The sequence below is a fragment of the Oncorhynchus kisutch genome, linkage group LG23 (genome assembly GCF_002021735.2).
Source record: "Oncorhynchus kisutch isolate 150728-3 linkage group LG23, Okis_V2, whole genome shotgun sequence".
NCBI classification, from domain to species: domain Eukaryota; kingdom Metazoa; phylum Chordata; class Actinopteri; order Salmoniformes; family Salmonidae; genus Oncorhynchus; species Oncorhynchus kisutch.
The window spans coordinates 2,124,892-2,144,989 of NC_034196.2; positions in this window are offsets into that span (position 1 = coordinate 2,124,892).

A 20,098-nucleotide genomic window follows, 5' to 3' on the forward strand; every position below is an offset into this window, starting at 1 on the left:
CTCACTCTGTGTGCAATAATAGTGTTTAACATGATTTTTGAATGACTACCTCATCTCTGTACCCCACACATTCAATTTTCTTTAAGGTCCCTCAGTCGAGCAGTGAACAGATTCAACCGCAAAAACCAGGTTTTCCAATGCCTCGCAAACAAGAGCACCTATTTGTAGATGGGTAAAAAAAGAACCAGACATTGAATATCCCTTTGAGTATGGTGAAATTATGAATTACACTTTAAATGGTATAGTAATACACCCAGTCACTACAAAGATACAGGATTCCTTCCTAACTCAGTTTCCGGAAGAAGGAAACCGCTCAGGGATTTCATCAAGAATACACTTTTTTTTGTCTTGAATACAAACCATTATGTTTGGGTCAAATTCAAAACAACACATCACTGAGTACCACTCTTTATATTTTCAAGCATGGTGGTGCCATCATGTTATGGGTATGCTTGTCATTGGCAAGGACTAGGGAGTTTCTTAGGATAAAAAAAAGGGAATACAGCTATAAGCACAGGCAAAATCCTGGAAAACCTGGTTCAGTCTGCTTTCCAACAGACACTGGGAGACAAATTCATCTTTCAGCAGGAAAAATAACCTAAAACACAAGGCCAAATATACACTGGAGTTGCTTACCAAGATGACCTTGGGAGTGGCCTGAGTGGCCTACTTACAGTTTTTACTTGAAAATGGCTGTCTAGCAATGATCAACAATCAACTTATTAAAAGAGCTTGAAGAAATTAAAAAATAACAATGGGCAAGTATTGTACAATCCAGGTGTGCAAAGCTCTTAGAGACTGTCATGGAAATGATAATTAAAAAGAAGAGAGACTGCAGATTATTCAAAATAAGAACTTTTATTATAAGATTTGCAAATCTGGAGCTGGGTGCAACAGTGCATTGTTGATTAAGAGCCCCCCGAACCAGAGTTGGTTTGTCTATGTGGCAGTCTAGCAGGTGTGTGAGAGCATGGTGGGAACAAGTGATAACACCAGTTTTGATACTCCTTTCCAGCTGATATCTAGGTGATGCTGCTCAAGCCAGCCTCTGTTCTCCTCATATCTCCACAACGTGCCCTTGAAAGACACCAAGAAGGAACCGGATTGACCCAACTGGGGTCACCTTCAAACAGCCCTTTGTCTTTGTCCGTGTGACTAAGTTGAACAGAGGCAAAGTGGGAAAATACCAGCTTCTTCTTACAAAACCTTCAAACAGACAGTGGAAATGTACAGCTTTAAGCCTCATATAGCACACGTGCATAACACGTGTTTGTAATTTTTCACCATAAGACTTACCTCCCCAAAAATTCACAGCTGTTATCGCCGCCAAAGGTGCTTCTACAAAAGTATTGACTCAGGGGTGTGAATACTTTTGCGAATTCGATATTTCAATTTCAATAAGTATATTTCATTTTCAATTTCAATTTCAATTTCAATTTCAAATCAAATGTTATTTGTCACGTGCGCATAATACAACAGGTGAAATGCTGACTTTACAAGCCCTTAACCAACAATGCGGTTTTAAGAAAAATAAGTGTTAATAATTAAGAAAGTATTTACTAATATAAAGTGAAGTAAAAATAAAAAATATAAAATAAAGGCTATATACAGAGGGTACCAGTACAGAGTCAATATGCGGGGCACACGTTTGTCGAGGTAATATGTACATGTACGTAGCGGTAAAGCAACTATGCATAGATAATAAACAGAGACTTTGTTATTATGGGGTATTATTGTGTGTAGATGGGTGAGAATAAATACATATCTATTTAATCAATGTTGAATTCAGGCTGTAACACAACAAAATGTGGAATAAGTCAAGGGATATGAATACTTTCTGAATGCACTGTATGCACTGGTGAATCAAAGTAAAATGCATATTATGTTTACCTTTTTTGTTGTTGTCCCACTTTACCAACCATAGTAGTAGCTAGCTAAAATAAGACAGCATGGAGCAGCTATAGTGTGACACCATTTCGTTTCCGAAGCATGTGACAAATACAATTTGATTTGACACACACACGTGATACACGTGCAAGTGGTTGCAAGTTCAAACCCCCGAGCTGACAAGGTACAAATCTGTCGTTCTGCCCCTGAACCCACTGTTCCTAGGCAGTCATTGAAAATAAGAATTTGTTCTTAACTGACTTGCCTAGTAAAATAAAAATATGAAGCAGATCCTACAAAAGTAACACCCAAGCAGTGAGGATAGCATAGTAAGATATTCTACTCTGGAACCTCAGTGTGGATGATCCAAAACCACAGGAAACATTTTATGCTTGGCTGAACCTGAGGTGAAACATCAACCTTGATTTCGTCACATGCCTTGTTCTGCAGGCTAATGTAGCAGCCCCTTGCTATACAGCTGCTATCATTGAGTGAAGTTGAATGTCCTATAACGGACTGTACAGTGCCTTTTAACCCTTGTGTGGTTACTAAAAGAAAAATGATACAATTCATAGGTTTTTCAACCTGAGACTCATTGGCCTCATTTTCTGTGAAGAACATTTAAAATAAGACATTTTTATTGAGTGCATACTGTATTTTACACATTTATTTTACATACGTGGTATTCGGGTCCAATACATTATTTTGATACATTGTAAAAAAGAAAAAATAATCTGTATTTTCCCACACTCTACCCCAGCCAGTTACAAATTGGGGGAGGGACACAACAAATAAATAGCTTTACATGTACGGCTACTTACCACAAACAATCAGTATGGCAAAAATAATCTCTGCTCAGAGGGCCTTAGAAAATGATTTTGCAGAGAGAGAAGCTAGTGTGGAAGGAGCGTCTTCAGAGAGAGAAGCTAGTGTGGAAGGAGTATCTTCAGAGAGAGAAGCTAGTGTGGAAGGAGTGTCTTCAGAGAGAGAAGCTAGTGTGGAAGGAGTATCTTCAGAGAGAGAAGCTAGTGTGGAAGGAGTATCTTCAGAGAGAGAAGCTAGTGTGGAAGGAGTATCTTCAGAGAGATAAGCTAGTGTGGAAGGAGTATCTTCAGAGAGAGAAGCTAGTGTGGAAGGAGTATCTTCAGAGAGAGAAGCTAGTGTGGAAGGAGTATCTTCAGAGAGAGAAGCTAGTGTGGAAGGAGTATCTTCAGAGAGATAAGCTAGTGTGGAAGGAGTATCTTCAGAGAGAGAAGCTAGTGTGGAAGGAGTATCTTCAGAGAGAGAAGCTAGTGTGTGGAAGGAGTGTCCTCCACTTTGGAAGATGAAGAATTTTCCGAATATGAGGATCATGTCTCTGTCAATTCCGAGTCTGACAGTGAGTTGGAAGAAGAGGATGAGATTGACCCTCAGCCAGCCCCAGAACAGCAAGCAGCTCATCAGCAGCCTGCAGGAGGAGAAATATGGATGTAAAAAAAAATTGAAACTGAATGGTCCTCTTTCCCAAGGAATGAGCCACCCCACATGGCTGCTAATGTGATAAGGATGCAACCAGGGCCGACGAGAATGGCGGTTACTCATGAGCAGGACATAAAGTCTTATTTTGAACTGTTCATCCCAGATACCATCCCGGAAATGATTCTAGACTCCACTAATTTGGATGGAAGGCATGTTTTTGGAGATAGATGGACCAAACTTGTTTACATGCATACTTTGGGGTTCTTATTCTAGCTGGTGTTTTCAGAGCCAATGGGGAATCCACAGATTCCCTGTGGGATGCAGAAACTGGCAGAGAACTTTTCCGTGCAACAATGTCTCTCAAAAACTTCCACATAATTTCCAGGATTATCCGCTTCGATAATCAAGACACCAGACCAGCTCGGAGGCAGAGAGACAAGCTAGCTGCAATCAGGTCAGTGTTGGACAAGTGGGTGGACTGCCTTCCCCTGTTTTACAACCCTGGGCCCAATGTTACTGTTGATGACCAGCTTATGCCATTTGGGGGCTGCTGCCCCTTCAGGCAGTACATAGCGTCTATACCAGCAAAATATGGAATCAAGATCTGGGCTGCGGCCTCCGGGGTGGCGCAGTGGTTAAGGGCGCTGTACTGCAGCGCCAGCTGTACCATCAGAGTCCCTGGGTTCGCGCCCAGGCTCTGTCATAACCGGCCGCGACCGGGAGGCCCGTGGGGCGACGCACAATTGGCCTAGCGTCGTCCGGGTTAGGGAGGGCTTGGTCGGTAGGGATGTCCTTGTCTGATCGTGCACCAGCGACTCCTGTGGCGGTCCGGGCGCAGTGCGCGCTAACCAAGGTTGCCAGGTGCACGGTGTATCCTCTGACACATTGGTGCGGCTGGCTTCCGGGTTGGATGCGCGCTGTGTTAAGAAGCAGTGCGGCTGGTTGGGTTGTGTATCGGAGGACGCATGACTTTCGACCTTCGTCTCTCCCGAGCCCGTACGGGAGTTGTAGCGATGAGACAAGATAGTAGGTACTACAACAATTGGATACCACGAAATTGGGGAGAAAAAAGGGGTAAAAAAAAAGAAAAAATAAATATCTGGGCTGCCTGTGATGCTGCTTCATCATATTCGTGGAACTCGCAAGTATATGCAGGTAAGCCAGATGGAGGAGCCCCTGAGAAGGGATGCAGGTTGTCCTTGACGTGACACAGGGACTTTTTTTGCTTCACACAAGCTGGGATTGGAGCTCCTCAAGAGGAAGCTGACGATGGTAGGAAGAGTACGAAAAAACAAGCCAGATGTCCCATCTCAGATGTTGAATACACGCAACAAGTTTGCGTTCACGGCCAACATGTCCCTCGTGTCCTACGTGCCAAAGAAAGACACAAATGTGATACTCATGATTACGCTGCATGATTACAAGCTGGTGACTGGCTACAGCTGCAAAAGAAGAACCTTATGCTGGCCACCTGTGTTATTCTTCAACATCTTGGACATCTCGGCATACAACCAGTTTGTCATCTGGATAGTGTTGAACCAAACTACTGAGTTCTAAACCTGTGCTCAAAATATATCTTCAGAAACAAAAGGCACAGGGTGAAACCAAAGTGCAAAATATAAACTACTTAGGAAATAGTAGGAGAGATTCCTCTCAGGAAAACAAGTAACATTTGCAATAACTGACAAAGACAAATGGCAGAGGGTGTATATTTACAGTGATAGAGTAGGGATTGGAACCAGGTGTGTATAATGATGACAAGACAAATCCGGGGTTGATGAGTGGACATCCCGTGCTGGAAACCCAGCAGCGCTCTTCGGGACCGTACCCCTCCCAGTCGACCAGGTACTGGAGAAGCACCCCACGATGCAGTGAGTCCAACAGGCTGCAAACAGAGTAAGCCGGGGACCCCTCGATGTCCAAGGGAGGGGGAGGTGCGTTGTGGGGTCCAGAACCAGCCAAGGGATCAGCTGCCACCAGCCTGGGGAGAGATACATGAAATGAGGGTGAGATACGGTAATTGATGGGGAGCTGTAATCTGTACATCAACTCATTGACTTTCCTCAGGACTTCAAACTGTGGGCTCAGCTTCCCGCAGGGCAGGTGGAGGGGCATGTCCTTCCTAGAAAGCCAGACCCTGTCACCGAGGGTGAAAGACCAGGGCCACACTGAGGTGACGATAGGCCTGTGCCTTCTGCTGGAGGGTGATGCGCTGGAGACGGGTGTGTGCGGTGTTCCATACCTTCTTGGCACGCCGGAACCAATCGTCCACAGCAGGAGCCTGGATCTGACTCCAGAGTCAGCCCACTCCCCCGGCCAGGCCTGACAGTAACTACGAAGGTACCTACCCAGTTCCTGATTTACCCTTTCCACCTTCCCAATAGATTGGGGTACCCAGAGTTGAGGGTGACCGTGACCCCCAGTCGTTCCATGAAGGCCTTCCAGACACAGGAGGTGAACTGAGGACCATGGTCAGACACAATATCATCCGGGATTCTGTAATGCCGGAAGACGTGAGAGAAGAGAGACTCTGCGGTCTGCAGGGCCATAGAGAGACCAGGCAGAGGAATCAAATGACAGGCTTTGGAAAACCGGTCCACAATGGCCAGGATTGTGATGTGCCCCTCCGAGGGGGGAAGGTCTGTGACAAAGTCCACGGAGAGATGGGACCAAGGTTGTTGTGTAACTGGTGGAGTTTTCCACAGGGGAGGTGTCTAGGTGTCTTGCTCTGTGCACAGGTGGAGCAGGAAGAGCTGTAAACCCGGACGTCCTGGGCCAAGGTGGGCCACCAGTACTTGGCGGAGAGACAGTCGATAGTACGGGCTGTACCCGGGTGCCCTGACACAGGCGCTATGTGTGCCCAGGTGAGGAGTCGGTCGCGCACATCAGAGGGCACATAGATACACCCCTCGGGACAGTGGGCAGGTTAGGGCTACTGTCGCAGGGCTCGACAGATGTCCGCGTCCACATTCTACATGACAGGAGCCACAATGCAGGACAGGAGAATAATGGGCGTCACTTTCTCCCTCCGATCCTCTGTGTCATGCACCCGAGACAATGCATCGGCCTCAACGTTCTTTGATCCCAGCCAGTAGGAGAGGGTAAAGTCAAAGCTGGTGAAGAATAGGGCCCATCTGGCCTGACCCGGGTTCAACCTCTTTGCTGGTCGAATGTACTCCAAGTTCCTGTGGTCCGTCCAGATAGGGAGTGGGTGTTTAGCACCCTCCAGCCAGTGCCTCCATGCTTTCAGCGCCTTCTTGACGGCCAACAACTCACAATCCCTAACGTTGTTATTCCGCTCGGCAGGAGACCGTTTCCATGAGTAGAAGGCACATGGACGGAGTTTAGGCAGCGATCCAGTGCGTTGGGAGAGAACAGCCCCTACACCAACCTCGGAGGCATCCACCTCCACGATGAAGGGCAGAGACGGGTCAGGGTGAGCCAGAACAGGTGCATTAGTAAAACGTTCCTTGAGCGCACGGAAGGCTTTGTTGGCCTCCTCAATCCAGCACAGCTGTCGAGGACCTCCCTTCAGGGGAGGGTGAGAGGGGCCACCACTGTGCTGAAACCCCTAATGAAGCACCTGAAATAGTTTGCAAAACCAAGGAAGCGCTGCACATCCTTGATGTTGGATGGAACAGGCCACGACCGTACTGCACTGACCCTTTGCTCTTCCATCTCCAGTCCCGTGGTGGATATCTGATAGCCCAGGAAGGAGACTGCCTGCTGAAGGAAAAGGCACTTCTCCGCCTTGGCATGCAGGTGATGCCCTATCAGCCTCTCCAAAACGGACCTGACATGAGAGACATGTTGCTCGCGTGTAGTGGAGTACACCAATATGTCGTCTATCTACACCAATAAACAGCAACCCAACATGTCTCTAAACACCTCGTTAATGAATGTTAGAAACACCGAGGGTGCATTTGTCAGGCCGTAGGACATTACCATGTATTTGTAGTGTCCGGTGCTGGTGCTAAAAGGCGGTCTTCCATTAATCCCCTCTGACCTACACCAGGTTGTAGGCACTGCATAAAACAATTTAGTAAAGTACTTAGCACCGTGCATCTGTTCGATCACAGTGGGTATGAGAGGCAGAGGAACATTTAACGCTAACGGGATTGATATGACAACAGCCAGTGAAAGTGCAGGGCGCCAAACTCAAAACAACAGAAAATCTCATAATTAAAATTCCTCAAACATACAGTATGTGGACACCTGTTCGTCAAACATCTCATTGCAAAACCACGGAAACCCTCCAAACTTGTAATCTCCAGGATGATTTTTTCGATTACTGATGTGATGAACATGTCGAATGTTGAGGCGATGTCCTGGTCATGGGCAACTGCATGTCTTGTGGGCCCTGGGGTCATACTTTTGACATGTTGTGCTGCCATCCTGCCCTGGCTATCATATGGTGACAAGGACCATGTAATTTTGCTGTTCTTTGACAAAAATGTCTCTCTTTCAGCTTGGGTGATTTCCTCTTCACCATCTTCTTCTTCAGATACCTCCACCTCTTCTAAATCATTGTTCTCTTGTTCCTCCTGGACATCTGAAAAAAATCTGATTTACGACCTGTTGGACACTGAAACGTGCACTCATGTCTTCAGCAAAGAGAGAACTGGGGGGACTGTCATCTGCTGCACCTTTATAGCCTCTGACTGCATTCCCCATTAGCAAACAATTCCGTGTGTGTGTGTGGTTATTGTGGTGTGTAAATTATTTGTACCCTGGTGGTGTACAGCTTTCATGGTAATATGAACATAGGCGATGTTTCACTTTTTCTAATGTTGGGGTCACTCCAGGAAAAGTCATCAGATCTCTATTTATATTCACATTGATTTTGCTTGCAATACACAGAATTGGTAGTCTGAGTGAAAAACATTCTAGCTGATAATTATTTTCTTTCCTCGGGGAGAGAATAATAATTGTTTGATTCCATGGATTTATACTTGAATAGAGCTTAATATTCTTTCCATTCCACATCATATGATATCAAGCCAGTATTTTAATTAAAAGCTTAATTAAGAAGCTAGCTATCCATCGATACAACATTAGAAGATGACCATCTCTCTCAAGCACATTTCCAAAGTTCCTAAAACCTTTAATACATTTATTTGGATATACATTCCATAGATTTGCTGAATGTAGAACCTCCAAGCAAATAGACATGATTTGAAATCCATTGAACAGCTAGAGGAGGTTTGCAACAGGGCCAGCTATAAATCTCGGGTTTATTGCAAGGAAACATAATGAATGTTGTTGTAACGCCCTGACCTTAGAGCCTTTTTATTTCTCTATTTGGTTAGGTCGGGTGTGATTTGGTTGGGCATTCTAGTTTTTCTATTTCTTTGTTGGCCGGGTATGGTTCCCAATCAGAGGCAGCTGTCTATCGTTGTCTCTGATTGGGGATCAAACTTAGGCAGCCTTTTTTCCACCTTTAGTTTGTGGGATCTTGTTTGTGTGTAGTTGCTTTCTGCACTGCATGTAGCTTTATGTTCGTTTTTGTATTTTGTAGTTTTTTCGGTGTCATTTAAATAAAAGTAAAATGCACCTTGGTCCAACGCTGCACCTTGGTCCAACGCTGCACCTTGGTCCAACGCTGCACCTTGGTCCAACGCTGCACCTTGGTCCAACGCTGCACCTTGGTCCAACGCTGCACCTTGGTCCAACGCTGCACCTTGGTCCAACGCTGCACCTTGGTCCAACGCTGCACCTTGGTCCAATCCATCTCTAAACGAACGTGACAATTGTTGCTGTATGACAGCCTTTGTCATACAAAGTAATGTGCTTAACCCTTGTGTGGTGTTTTTTGTTATTCACCCAATATTTGTGGGTCTGATGGACCCAAAACATAGAGTTTTTAAAGCAATACAGACATATCAATTTACGTAAAAATACTTCATACGTAGATGTTGACTTATATCAATTACAAGCAATACAGACAGATTACATGGGTAATATTTGCCATTTACCTCTACTTGATCACATTTATCAATAAAAGCTCTATTGTTTTTTTATTAACTTCTTATGGCTGGGGGCTGTATTGAGTAGCTTGGATGAATAAGGTGCCCAGAGGTGCCCAGAGTAAACTGCCTGCTACTCAGTCCCAGAAGCTAAGATATGCATGTTATTATTTAGATAGATATGCATATTATAGTTAGATAGAAACTGTTTGAATGATGTCTGTGAGTATAACAGAACTCATATGGCAGGCAAAAACCAGAGAAAATATCCAACCAGGAAGTGGGAAATCTGAGGTTGGTTGTTTTTCAACTCATTCCCTATTGAAGAAACAGTGGGATATTGGTCATGTTGCACTTCCTAAGGCTTCCACTATATGTCAACCGTCTTTAGAAACTTGTTTGATGCTTCTACTGTGAAGTGCCCCCCCCCACTCTGGCAGAGGTCTGCCAGAGAGCTACAAACTGACCACACTCGTTCAAGTGAGAGCAAGCTCTGTTCCATTGCATTTCTACAGACAAAGGAATTCTCCGGTTGGAACATTATTGAAGATTTATATTAAAAACATCCTAAAGATTGATTCTATACTTCGTTTGACATGTTTCTACGGACTGTAACGGAACTTTTTGACTTTTCGTCTGCTTCTAGTGAACTCCCGTCATGAATTTTGATTCTGAACTAAAGGAGGTATTTGGACATTATTTGGACATTATCGAACAAAAGAACATTTATTGTACCGAACTGGGATTCCTGGGAGTGCATTCTGATGAAGATCATCAAAGGTAAGTTAATATTTATAATGTTATTTCTGACTTCTGTTGACTCCAACATGGCGGATATCTGTTTGGGTTGTTTTGGTCTCTGCGCGCCGTACTCAGATTATTGCATGGATTGTTTTTTCCGTAAAGTTTTTTTGAAATCTGACACAGCGGTTGCATTAAGGAGAAGTGTATCTAAAGTTCCATGTATAACACTTGTATTTTCATCAACATTTATGATCAGTATTTCTGTAAATTAATGTGACTCTGAAAAATCACTGGATGTTTTTGGAACTACTGAACATAACGCGCCAATGTATACTGAGATTTTTTTATATAAATATGCACTTTATCGAACAAAACATACATGTATTGTGTAACATGAAGTCCTATGAGTGTCATCTGATGACGATCATCAAAGGTTAGTGATTAATAACTATCTCTATTTCTGATTTTTGTGACTCCTCTCTTTGGCTGGAAAAATGGCTGTGTTTTTCTGTGACTTGGCTCTGACCTAACGTAATCATTTGTGGTGCTTTCACCGTGAAGCCTATTTGAAATCTGACACTGTGGTGGGATTAACAAGAAGTGTATCTTTAAAATGGTGTGAAATACTTGTACAGTGCCTTGCGAAAGTATTCGGCCCCCTTGAACTTTGCGACCTTTGGCCACATTTCAGGCTTCAAACATAAAGATATAAAACTGTATTTTTTTGTGAAGAATCAACAACAAGTGGGACACAATCATGAAGTGGAACGACATTTATTGGATATTTCAAACTTTTTTAACAAATCAAAAATGGAAAAATTGGGCGTGCAAAATTATTCAAAAAATAAAATAAAAAATTAAACGTGCACCCCTTGGGGTCCCGAGAACCGAGTTCGGGAAATACTGGCAGAGGCTATCTCATGCGCAAATGTATTTTGCCGCCAATGGATCACGGTGTATTAATGTGTCCATATGGCAAAGGCTCTTGTTTAATATGACATTTAACATTTCATCATTTCATTTCAGATTTCTATGAATAACCATGTGACAATACATTTGAGAAACGAAAAAGTTATTATTGAAATGAAACCACACCTATAAAATAATCACAACTAGCACACAGGAAGAAATGGTAGGATAAATTGTAAGCTTCCCCAAATTTGAAACTCACGGGCTGCCTATGGTCTTTATTATAACACCCATGAATAAGATTCTTGCACATGCAAGCGCGTACACACAGGAGGTCCTGTGGAAAAAACGGGCCCGTCTGTAGAAATCAAATGCCCGTCTAACTGATTCGTTCTGGCCCCGGCCCCGTCTCTTACACGTCAACTACTGGGACTGATCTTGCAACCTCTGTCTCCCAAACACATAATGACTGATAATGACTTTAGCCAGGTACGCCACTGAAAGCCCATTGGTTGCACGTGCTATGCCTTACATTATACCATCCAAACAGCGTGTTCGTAGGTCAAAGTCATTATTTTAGGTGAGTCATTGATAGGGATGCTTTCTAAAGGCTACATGGGGTTTTGGCTGAGGGTGTGAGACCTCTGTCTCTCTCTCTCTCTCTCTCTCTCTCTCTCTCTCTCTCTCTCTCTCTCTCTCTCTCTCTCTCTCTCTCTCTCTCTCTCTCTCTCTCTCTCTCTCTCTCTCTCTCTCTCTCTCTCTCTCTCTCTCTCTCTCTCTCTCTCTCTCTCTCTCTCACTCTCTCACTCTCTCTCTCACTTTCGCTCAGCTGAATAGTCCCCACAGAGCAGGGCTATACCTCGGCCTCCTAGGTGACCTTATCAACTCGCTCATATTATTATTTCTTATGAGTTTAGCTGTCATCAGCCCAAAAACACCCTTTCTCTCCAACAGAAAATAGACTATCAGGAATGAAGAGATAAATGGCAGGGAGTGGGGACTGTCTGCTCAGGAGCAGTGCAGAGAGGGAGAGAGGAAGATCGAGGGACTACAGCCACGTCTGAGATAAACAGCAGCCTTTTGAATGATTTCTCAGCCCACTCTTTTGACACTGCATCCTGAATGTGAAATGGTTTATGAATTATGCATTCGTTCTTACAACTCCATTAGGCTTTATATATTCAACTTTAAGCAAGACACCATGAAATTATGCAGTTTAATGTAGCTTTAAAGGAGCATTTATCATGTTCAGATCATGGTGCTATGGGCTTTTTATTTCCAGGTAGGGATTTTTTAGCAGGGAGAAAACACTCTAGGGACTCAGCAATGGATTCGAGCTAAATGGATCCACAAAAGGTCACAGAATTTTAAATTGTCACAATAATCCTTTTGAAGATGGTAATTGTGGGGTGCGAGTGTTATCAGTTTTGTACGATTATACACTCTTTGGCATGCTGCAGAAAATAAAAATGTAGACACACAGACACAACAGCTCAGGTGCCATTATATATTTGAGCGTAGAAAGTTGTATCTTGTTGTGGCATCTTTGGCATCTTTCTGTCCTGCAGAAGTCAGCAATTTAAAAAAAAGACGAATGAATGGCATAGCCTCGTACATTTTCACTGCTATTATAGTCGATCATATTGTCAATTTCAGAGGTAATTTACAACTGATTATGAAAAGCTTATGCTGTATACTGTATATTCATTGATATGAGAAATGATGCATCCATTTCGTAGGCAAACATTCATCTATAAACTTTGTCTATTCACAGTCAGTATTCAATAGCAAACCCATCCACAAACTAACACTAGCGGTATGTCCCCAGGTCTCCCTGGAAAACAGGGCAATTGTTACTGAGTGGACTATCTTGGCAAAACAGATAAAATAAATTGATCGCTATATGATATAATGATATATGATATAATCAATTCATGGTGCTCTTATTGATTTTATAATAAGCTGAGTGGAGTCAAAAACCACAATAACAAACCGCTAATAACTCTGGGTAATTAGAGAAAATTAGGCGCCCCCATGCAGCTCCAGATCCTGTTGGACACCGAGACATTAATCACCATTAGTCTTCTCTCACACACACACACACACACACACACACACACACACACACACACACACACACACACACACACACACACACACACACACACACACACACACACACACACACACACACCTAGCCTCTGTGGCCCCGCGCCTGTATCAACCCCTCACCTCTCATGTAACTATGTAATACCACGCAACACTGGAGCGTCATGATGAATATCATATCACGCAGAGCGTTATACACTGTCAGAGCTTCAGAATGTTACCAAGTAGGCCATAGACTGCCAAAATCTAGCTGTCATAAACTCACAGAATTATCCCGTTAGTTACAAAAGCCTGAAGGTTGGTTGCGTCTAAATATATGTGCTTTATGATGACTTATTTTTAGAGGCATAAATATGTGTGAAAAATTGCACAATTCATTAACCAATTTAAGCTTAATCCCCCTTCTTAGAATGATATTCTGTTGCACTGAAGAAGTGGTTTTCTAGTTTAAAGGAATGTTTTTCTCGTTTGTCTTGTTTATTTAACGCCCATGATTCTGTCCCAGATGATGGGTATTTCTTATTTTAGTACTATTTTCCTCTATACATATCCCTATGACTCAACTATCCTGCTGAGCCTGTATTGGGGGCAACACAATCAGAAAAGACTGCAGCCTAGCGCCTCGTACACACTCAGGTTGTACAACTGATATACAACACATTTGACAGAACTGTAGCAAATACAACAGATTTTTTTGTGATACAACAGAGAGTTTGTCTGCAGAAAAATGGTTAAACACCCATTGCGCGGTGTCTCGATCAACCATTATGTAAAAACATTTGTGCAGACATACTCTCCGCTGTCCTGAAAAAGTTGTGTCAAATGTGTTGTGCTTTAGTTGTGCAAATGGGCACAAGTATAGTAAGGTATAAGTAAAGCAGCAACAAAGGAGCTCAGACAGTTTTCTTGTCACACACACGCCCTCTCAAGGAGCTCAGACAGTTTTCTTGTCACACACACGCCCTCTCAAGGAGCTCAGACAGTTTTCTTGTCACACACACGCCCTCTCAAGGAGCTCAGACAGTATTCTTGTCACACACACGCCCTCTCAAGGAGCTCAGACAGTTTTCTTGTCACACACACGCCCTCTCAAGGAGCTCAGACAGTTTTCTTGTCACACACACGCCCTCTCAAGGAGCTCAGACAGTTTTCTTGTCACACACACGCCCTCTCAAGGAGCTCAGACAGTTTTCTTGTCACACACACGCCCTCTCAAGGAGCTCAGACAGTTTTCTTGTCACACACACGCCCTCTCAAGGAGCTCAGACAGTATTCTTGTCACACACACGCCCTCTCAAGGAGCTCAGACAGTTTTCTTGTCACACACACGCCCTCTCAAGGAGCTCAGACAGTTTTCTTGTCACACACACGCCCTCTCAAGGAGCTCAGACAGTTTTCTTGTCACACACACGCCCTCTCAAGGAGCTCAGACAGTTTTCTTGTCACACACACGCCCTCTCAAGGAGCTCAGACAGTTTTCTTGTCACACACACGCCCTCTCAAGGAGCTCAGACAGTTTTCTTGTCACACACACGCCCTCTCAAGGAGCTCAGACAGTTTTCTTGTCACACACACGCCCTCTCAAGGAGCTCAGACAGTTTTCTTGTCACACACACGCCCTCTCAAGGAGCTCAGACAGTTTTCTTGTCACACACACACCCTCTCAAGTGATCGTTGGCAGTTGGCAATAACGCAAGTAGTGGAGACAAATCAATTTGCTTGTGTTGCAGGAATTCTCAACTCTCTCCAGCAGCAATTCAAGACTGAGGAAGGGAAATACAAGAGTTGAGACCAAAAATGCAAGGCTGGTATAGATTAAACCCGGCTATCCTGTCTTTTGGTAATTTCTTGTAGTTAAATAGATTTTTTTCTCTGGGGATATACGAGAGATCACCATGATGTTACAACAGCAAGCAAATGTTGTTCTGGGTGGGGAAAGTTGCGTTCTGTGCATGGTTCTCCGCATAGTTTTGCTCTGTATTTACAAATCAGTAATCACATAATGCAGTTGATAGTACGTTAATAGTGATTTTACACAGTGGTGGAAAAAGTATCCAATTTTGATACCTCAGTAAAAGTATAGATACCTTAACAGAAAGTTACTCAAGTAAAAGTAAAATTCACCCAGTAAAATATTACTTGAGTAAAATGCATCATTATTTATTTCTTAATATACTGAAGTATCAAAAGTAAATGTAATTGCTAAAATATACTTAAATATCAAAAGTAAAACTATAAGTAATGTCAATATTCCTTATATGAAGCAAAGCAGATGGCACCATTTTCTTGTTTTTAAAATGTACGGGTAGCCAAGGGCACACTCCAACACTCAGACATCATTTACAAATTATGCATTTGTGTTTAGTGAGTCTGCCAGATCAGAGGCAATGGGGATGACCAGGGATGTTATCTTGGTAAGTGCATGAATTGGACCATTTTCCTGTCCTGCCAAGCATTCAAAATGTAACGAGTACTTTTGGATGTCAGGGAAAATGTCTGGAGTAAAAAGTACATTATTTTCTTTAGGAATGTAGTGAAGTAAAAGTAAAAGTTGTCAAAAAAAGTTAAGTACTGATACACAAAAAAACTACTTAAGTTGCACTTTACTTAAGTACTTTAAACCACAGCTTTTACACTAGGAAGCAGCATCGAATGATGAAACATAAGAAGCCATTCACTTTCAATGGAAGGAAAGCGAGAGAAGTGCAGTGGGTGGGGGACCGTTGAGCGATGTAAGCATGGGTGAAGGAGCTGAACAGGGAGGGACTAAAGTTGGGGTAAGCTGAACTTTATTCAAATATAGCGACACGAGTGAACAATCGAAGATCACCACTGGATTGGTTGACAAAGGCTGTTGATACGTAGCACTACCTAGCTTGCTTGAGGCACTACCTCCATTACCTGGCTATGTGAGGTTGTTTATTGTGTCCAAAAATGTTGGTTCACAATAAAAAATAAATATAAATATTTTAAACAGAGGTTGTTATTTGCTGTGTATAACATTAGCAAGCAGACAACTAGTCCAAACCTGGTAGCTAGATGGCTAGCTGTCACGCCCTGGTCTAAGTATTTTGTGTTTTTCTTCATGTATTGGGTCAGGCCAGGGTGTGGCATGGAGTTTTTTGTATTGTGGTGTGTTTTGTCTTGGGGTTTTGGTGTGTAGATATTTGGGATTGTAGCTAGTGGGGTTTTCTAGCAAAGTCTATGGCTGTCTGGAGTGATTCTCAATCAGAGGCAGGTGCTTATCGTTGTCTCTGATTGGGAACCATATTTAGGCAGCCATATTCTTTGAGTTTGTCGTGGGTGATTGTCCTATTTGTCTTGATGTCCTTGTATATGTTAGTTGACACAAGTATAGGCTGTTTTCGGTTTTCGTTTCGTTTATTTGTTTTTGTAGTGTTCGTGTTTAGTTCGTGTTTTACGTTTGTCTAATAAACATGGATCGCAATCGACACGCTGCAGTTTGGTCCGACTCTCCTTCATCACCACTAGAAAGCCGTAACACTAGCAGAGGAAAAAACTAAATGATGAAACAATGCAATGATTACATGTCGACATGTAGACTATGGTTTATGCCAACCAAGTAGCTAGCTAAAGTAGCCAGTACAGTTTATGATAACCTTGCTCAGCTCAGCAACTCATGTTTGGAACCAGCATTGGGTAAAGAAATATTTGTGTGCTGATGTAGAGACCAAATCTGCTTGTTCATTGAAAATGAGTGTTGTCTTCACTTGCTAACATTACATGACTGACATCTGAATTCATCTCATGTGTACTGGCAAGATAGCCAATGCAATGGCTGAGACATTGATATCTACAGTAACTAGCTATCTACCACCCACTGGCTGGCAGCTTGTGGTCATTCTGTGTTCAAACGAGATAGCTGAAAAATAACGAGAATATAACTGGAACTCTGGCATACTAACCAGCTAGTTAGATAGGTAGTTGAGGGCTACAGATGGGCCAGCTAACATTAGCTAGCTAGCTACTGTTTTTGCATACATGCATGCTGCACAATGCCGGTGAGTGTAGTTGAAAGTTAAAATACTGTGAGATAATTATCGCTATTTTCATAAATGGAACAAATTAGCTATACATCCAACATTGCAATTCGAACTAGCTGTCTGGCTATGTATTTAGACCAAAATTCATACAAATACATGGTTCTGGCTAGCATAGAGCACCACAGTGCTGGCTCTGTAATAGCCATAAAAAAAACACAGAAACACTTTTTAGAATCACTTCATACAAGGTCTGTGTTTCATAGGCTTTCCTTGATAACTGTATAACTCTCTATTGGACAAAGTGACTTTTACCAATATTCCCAGCTATATTTACTCTCAGATTCGAAAAAGCTTATCGGCATCAAAGTCAACATCATGCAAGACTACAAATTCCTGCAAGCTCCTACACATCATCTCTAGCTGACACCTTTGCTGTCAGATAGCTAGCAACTAGATATATTGAACATTTTCATTTACTGGTCCATACTTTAATATTTGTTGTTATGCATTTGGTCTTGTATCTTGTACAGAATACTATCCTAGTAGCAGTCAGATATTGACATTGTCCATGAATATTAGGCTAGTTATTTACAAAGAAGCACATTAGCTACCAACCTACCTATCTACCTACCTAGATAATATTAGCAACACAGCCTTATTTGACCAGATCCGTTTCTCCTTCAGCCGGTGGACGTCTTCATTTAATCTCACATCATTTCTGCCATCTAAATGAATGAGGTGAATTCTATTTCAGTTCATGATGTCAGAATGCACTGCTGCACTAAAGCGATTTAGAACTAACTTGTTGACATGTTCTGTTGTAGATTCAAAGCCAGATTAACTCATTGCAGAATGTATCCATAATCATGAATTAATAATTTATTTGACAAGAATGCGCCCAGTCACCCGTCAGTCACATAAAAAAATTGTAAACAATGCATACATATATTTTATACATAACATAACACATCTGTCTTAAAGTAAAGATGAAATTATTTAATTATCAATTCCACAAACCTGGGATATTGAAGAGCAACATATGAACTATTATTATTATTAATAATAATTATATTATAGATAGCTATTATTTTCTGCTTTTCCATTTTAGGAATTTGACCAGCACAAATAACACAATGTAAAACAACATATTGGGGTTTTTGGTTGGTGTGTTAGAAATGAAGAAACTAGATGCGTTAGGTAGGTTTAATATATAATACTATGTAAACTACCGCAGAATGAGAAACCTTAATCGAATAAAAACAAGGAAGCCATGCCTAAACGCAATATATCAATACCCTTCTTGTCAATTTAACAGGTCCATGTTGCTGCTGTCAATTGTGAGCAGCAACTTTACCACTGCATTCAGTCTGAGCCCCAGAATAAGCTGGAAGAAATGATTACACAGGTGAACACAGTACACAACAGTAGCAAAAACAGTACACAACAACACTTTTAAATGTGTTAATGAGTCTAAATGTTATCAAATCAAAACAAGTGAAGGAAGCAGCATAGGGAAAATGGGCTACATATACCAATAGTTTTCAATGATATTGAAATCAATTTGTTGTTCATTCAATTGAGCTATACTGTCTGTAATTTTTGCCTAAATATATTTGATATATTTATGTTTTATATGTATATATATTTATATGTAGCCTACATGTGTGCCACAATGTGTCAAATCTTGATTTAGTGCATTACAATAGGGTAACCATTATAATAAGTGGCCTCAATATTTGTAGCCATAGGTGACAATATTTCATAGGAGCTGATCCGTCATCAGTATTGTGTAATAATTATGTTAATGGCAGATTTGAAAGGGAGAACTCCGATCCGAGAGCAGCGACTCTGATCCGAGAGCAGCGTTGTCTTTCTTTCGATCCTATCAGTATCGAAACATGCCTCAATGACGCACTTAGCGAACCTTCTCTCTGCGTGGTGTTTTGGGAAATGCATGTTACATCTTCGGCCATTGTAGGAAAGATGCATCATTAAAACACTAGTAAGCACAAGTTCCATCGCTATCGGGAAACCGGGCCCAGTACAATACACATGAAGAGGAAGGTACCAACCAATACTACTCACCTGACAGACAGGTTCCATTGCTATCGGGAAACCGGGCCCAGTACAATACACATGAAGAGGAAGGTAAAGGCAGATACAGTACCAACCAATACTACTCACCTGACAGACAGGTAGTACTGCGTTGGCTGCAGTCTTCTGGGCCGCAGCTTCTCCCTTTTTCTTAGCAGCCACAGCCTTGACATCAGTCAACAAGTTCAAGTTCAACTTGAGAGTGGAGAATGCGTTATATATCAATACCGTCTAAATGAAAATAAGCAGGAGAATAGTGTTCCAGGTTGAAACAAGTCACCTAGTTACGAGGTGATAAGACTCAGGCACACCCATTGGTTCTGGAATAGAGATGGTTCAAATAAGGTTTGCAATTTAGCATCATTAACATGAAAGTAATTCTACCTCAAAAACAAAGGTGTGAATACCAATGAATTTAAAACCCATCACAGCAGGTTATCAGGAATCAAGGTAAGACCCAGATGCAGACCGTGTCGAAGTAACAATGTTTATTACAGCATTACGTTTAGTCACCAAAGCCCCTTATACCACCCACCACTGCAACCTTTATGCTCTAGTCGGCTGGCCCTCGCTACAGATTCGTGGCCAGACCCACTGGCTCCAGGTCATCTATAAGTGCAAGCTTTATCTCAGGTCACTGGTCACGATAACAACACCCATCCGTAGCACGCGCTCCAGCAGGTATATCTCACTGGTCACGATAACAACACCCACCCGTAGCACGCGCTCCAGCAGGTATATCTCACTGGTCACGATAACAACACCCACCTGTAGCATGCGCTCCAGCAGGTATATCTCACTGGTCACGATAACAACACCCACCCGTAGCATGCGCACCAGCAGGTATATCTCACTGGTCACGATAACAACACCCACCCGTAGCATGCGCACCAGCAGGTAAATCTCACTGGTCATCCCCAAAGCCAA